The following is a 5214-nucleotide window of genomic DNA, read 5'->3' as shown; positions in this document are numbered from 1 at the left end:
TATCCTTTGGTAAGGGACCTCTAAAATCTGATGAAATAGGTTGGCATCCCATTTGAGGTGTAAGAATTACTCTGGAGGTGGCACAGATGTCCAATCCTGCTGAACCCGGAGTGGCTCTCCTCGGTCTCTGGGTGGCCTCATAGACACTGTGGTCTGGAGTGCCCCATACATTTGGGGGCCNTGGGGACGGGGGCCCCTTACTCCATTTTTTGGCTGTTGTACTTTAAACTGAGGTATTGGCCTTCTTTTTATATCTCTGACTGATCTGCATTCATTTGCCCAATGTCTTCCTTTCCCACATTTTGGGCAAGTACCTGGTACTGTCTTTTCAAACCTACTCTTCGTACCCTTTGTACACTGCTTTTGCATATGACCTGTTTGTCCACAATTATAGCAGGTTATTTCTTTTGTTTGCGCCATCAAAACTGCGGCAGCCAGCCCTGCATTTGAAAGGGGTCCTCCTATTTCTCTACAGGCTTTCATCCACGCCTGTAGTCCTTTCCCTTTCCAAGGTGTGATAGCATTTCTGCATCTTTGGTACATTGCTCATAAACTAATTGTTCAATTAGCGGCAATTCAGCCTCAGAATCACCAAATATGTGCCCTGCTGCTTCCATCATGCGAGCCACAAATTAAGAGAACGGCTCATTAATTCCTTGAATAATTTTTGTCAAATTACCAGATACCTCTCCTCGATTAGGCAATGCTTTCTAAGCTTTCACTGCAGCCTGATTGATTTGATCATAGACCTGCACTGGGTATCCTAATTGATTGTTTGTCAATATACCCTGACCTGTAAGCATTTCAAAGCTCCATGCTGGTTGCCCTGCAGTAGCATTAGCACGGGCCTGACTCAAACACAGATCATGCCATATAGACTTCCAATCTAGATATTGTCCCATCGTAAGTCATGCCTTTACCACACTCATCCAATCAGAAGGAGTCATGGCATTGTGAGCTAGTCTTTCAATCTGGGACTGAGTAAATGAGGCATTAACTCCGTAGGTCCTTACTGACTCTACTAACTCTTTCACTTGTTTATGCGATATTGGCTCATAATACCGCTGTTGAGCTTGATCCTGAAAAACAGGAAAATCCTGACATATTTTTCGCAACCCTCTAGGAGTGCAAAAAGAGTTGCCATTGCCAATTGCTTTCTTATCTGTATAAGGTGGAGGAGGTGGGGGAGCATTGAAACTCCTCCCTGTTGGACCAGATCTTTCCACCTCATACTCTGCAGCAGCCTCCTCCAAATCTTCCTCCTCCCCTGCTGATAATTCCGAGTCCTCTGAGCAAGATAATTCTAATAATTCAAAGTCCTTGAGAGGAGGGTAAATTGACTTAATTTTCTGTTCTTTATTTTTTATATTATCTTTTATATCTTTACTTTTTGGTTTCTTTTCCTTTTCTCCTTTTATTTCTTTCCCTTTACTTATCTTTCTGCGCGCGCCTTCTTTTTCATATCTTTCTGTTTCTGACATACTTTCCTGTTGCTCCTGTAAAAGTCACTGCCCTTCCTTAACAGCTAGCTCACATTTCTTATCCTGAATACAAGCCTTAATTAATTTCCATAACGGCCTTGTTCCTGCCTTCACTTTCCCTTCAGCTTCCTCTCTCACTATATCTCTCCCTAACTTTTTCCAACTAGGTAGCATCAGCGACCCAGTGGGGGCAAACCAAGGAGTGAGTCTGTCTATCTCTTTTAAAAACCCGCTCACTGTACTTTCAGAAATCTTTAAACCTCTTTCTTTAAGCAAGGCTTGCACCGGCCCTACTAAGGGCATAGACTGGCCAGTACCCATTATCGTCCTGGACTAAAGCGTTATCTACGTGAGATTATTCCCAGGAGATACACTCGTGCCTGGGGCGGTGACAGTTAAGGCAAAGGCATACTATCAAGGCAAGAAAAAAAGCGAGCAGCACAACCCCAGCGACAATTATTGGATCTATTCCNTAGGAAAGCATACCTCTCAGAGACTCATATCAATTTCTTTATACTGACCGGTACCACCGTTCCTCAGCTGAAGAGTTCTGAATTCGTGCAGTCGAATCCTTCTCAGCAGTCTGTTTTGCAGGAACACTTTATTAACACCGTTCCCCAGCTGAAGAGTTCTGAATCCACGCCCGGATCCTTCTCAGCAGTCTGTTTTACGGGAACACTTCATTAACCGCTCCTTCCCTGCTATGCAGTTCTGAATCTTCCCTGTAGCAGGGGGTCTTCGCTCATGCCTGAAGATGTCTCATCCCGGGTTTTCGGCACCACTTCTTGCGCACGCCGGACTGGCCAGCAAGAATGACGCTGCAACAGGATCCTTCTGCACACNTTTATTGGGAGAGCTTGATTGTAGAGGCGAAGAGACCCCGAGCCCAGAACTGGTGCTGCTTATATAGGCCTAGGAGAGGCGTGTCTCACACCCGGATTGGTTATGCACTATACCTCATTTGCATGTTCCTCATCTGATTGGCTACTTTCTCTCAGTATCTCACAGTACCTCATTAACATACCTCATTTGCATGTCTCACATCTGATTGGTTATTTTCTCGGTACTTTGCAGAGCCTCATTATCATGCCCGGGCCAGGCAGTGTTTTGGCAAAAAACTTTACTGCATCAGTAAGCATTGGTCGTTTGCCCAAACTTATGCGTGGTGGCCAGCAGAAGCCTGTGCCACTCTGCAATGGCACATGTGGCTTCCCACATCCACAGAAGGATTTTATCCCACATATAGTATACCTTTGAATTATTTTTGTTTAGTAATTTAAAAGTATTACTTAGTATTTAATATCAATTCTACAGTTTATACAATTACCTAGATTCAAATCTGATCTACTGAGTTAGAGTTTGATGGAATTCACTGGAAATCCTTTTATTTGGCTTCCTTTGAGAGTCAGATTATCTGGATATATGAGCACCAAAAGATTACAGGCCCAAATGTCTCTAGCTTGCCTGCAATTGCTGGGCTCGCTCAGCTCCATCATTTTCAGTCCAGCATGTAGCCTCTGTCTGGGATGCAGCCCAGCTCACCTCCACCTCCTTTTCCATGTTCTCCCATTTCCTGCCTTTATATCTCTGGACCATGGAGGTGCCTGGCTATAGGAGTCACTCGTGGGTGAGCGGCATAGCTGGACTCTTGGCTACGTTGTGGGTTCTTCTTTCTTCCATCCTCCTCTACCCCTCTTTCCCCATGCTTTCAGCCTCCTAACACTAGATAGGAGATAAAAGGATAGAGGGTAAGGGGGCAATGCTGTTGTAGATTAGGGACATCGAGTTCCTTGGGGCAAGTTTGATCTTCACCCCCAGGAAATCTAGTTTTTTATTTTTGTCTCTTCACACACGATCACTTCTCAAACCACAACCAACAGCATTCAGTCACCAACTGGCTGAACAGCCACCACTATCAGGGCTCTAGCATTTATATATCCTCTGGAAAGTCCCCAGAATTCCAAAAGTCATACAATCACAGAAACTATCTGCAGCTGGCAAAACCACACCCCTGTTAGAGCAGGCAGCAAATCATAGTCAGCTGCTTTGAAGCAGCCCCATATCCCCACACTTGGGATTAAACAAAAACATATTTCCATAATATTCCTGTGTGTTTTAAAGAAACCAAAATTCTCACTACAAGTGGTTGCTCAGAGAGGATCAGAAAATGGTCATCTAGTCGGCCCCAGCATTGTCAGGTTTCTCCTGACTTGTTAGAATCGTTCTCACGTTTCCTTAGTTTTCATTGGATTTGCTATGTTTCAATATTCTAAAAATGCCCCGTTTCTTGTCTTTAGCTTTGTATTATAGAACCCAGAAGGACAAAGACTTTCAGAACTGTGTTATATTCCAATTTTAAAAAACAAATTGCATTTTCTAGTCTATATTTATCTCTTCAAAATTTACACCTTCAAAAGACTTAGACAAGAAAGCATTTAAAGGTTCTTACCTTCAATCGCAAGGTCAGGTAAGACTGAGGAGATTGCTCAGTGAGTAGAGCATTGGTGGTACAAGCATGAAGGACTGAGTTCAATCCCCAGCACCCACTAAGACCTGAGCCAGTGGTGCACATCTGTGCTTCAGTGCTGAAGAAGAGACAGGTATCCACCTCAGAAGCTCATTGGCCAACTGGGCTAGCTGAATCACCCATTCCAGGTTTAGTGAGAAACCCTGTCTCAAAAACCAGGTAGGGACTGATGGAGAAAGACATGTGATGCTGACCTTTGGCCCTCACATGCATGTGAATACATGTGCACACTCACATACCCACAAAAACCCAGTAATAAATAACAAACAGGCAAACAAAGATAAGAGACTGGAGTCTAGCCTGCCAGCCCTGGACATTTTTGTTGTTGTTGTTGTTTGACAAGGCTGACCTGAAACTCACAGAGGTCTACCTGCCTCTCTTTCTATAGAGTTTTGGGATTAGAAGTGTGAGGTTTATTCTCCTCACTGGCTAGGAGTATGGCAGTTTGGCCCAGACCATTGGATATATTCCCGATCCCCAGGGGCTTCTATAAACATAACAACACAAGTATATCACACACATATGATATATATATAAGATATATGTGTATAATGTACAAGCAATGTATATAAAGTTTATAATAACAAAAGCCTAAGACAGTTCAATTAGCAGAATCCAATATGGGCACTCTGTCACAATCGCTGGACTGTGGAAGCTCTTGGACATGGCAGATCTTCAGGGCTCCCTTGAAAGACTGAGAGGATGCAACTTACTACTTTGTGCTCTTCTGCTTGGGGACCAAGACAAGGCAAAATGCAACTGGTACAACCCTGACTCCTCAGAACTTACAGTTCAGTGGGAAAAAAATACCTTATGCACATTTTTCAAAAAGAAATGTGCTTGTGTGAATGTGGCCTTAGCAAAGACTGTGTTTACAGAAAAACGCCTTTGCAACACAACCATAACATGCAGAGGACCCATGCAGGCTCTGTTGCTTCAGTTTCTATGAGCCCCTCTGAACCCCGCGTGGGTCATGTTCTCCTGGCATCCTCAACCCCTCTGGCTCTTAAAAGTCTTCCCTGACCTCTTCTGAGTGGGCACCACCTATAATGGGGTGGACCCTCCCACATCAATCACTAATTAAGAAAATATTGTACAGGCTTGCCCAGTCTTTCTTTCTTTCTTTCTTTCTTTCTTTCTTTCTTTCTTTCTTTCTTTCTTTCTTTCTTTCTTTCTTTCTTTCTTTCTTTCTTCCTTCCTTCCTTC

The sequence above is a fragment of the Mus caroli genome, chromosome 3, assembly GCF_900094665.2.
Source record: "Mus caroli chromosome 3, CAROLI_EIJ_v1.1, whole genome shotgun sequence".
NCBI lineage: Eukaryota > Metazoa > Chordata > Mammalia > Rodentia > Muridae > Mus > Mus caroli.
Note: the sequence above shows the minus strand (reverse complement) of the source record.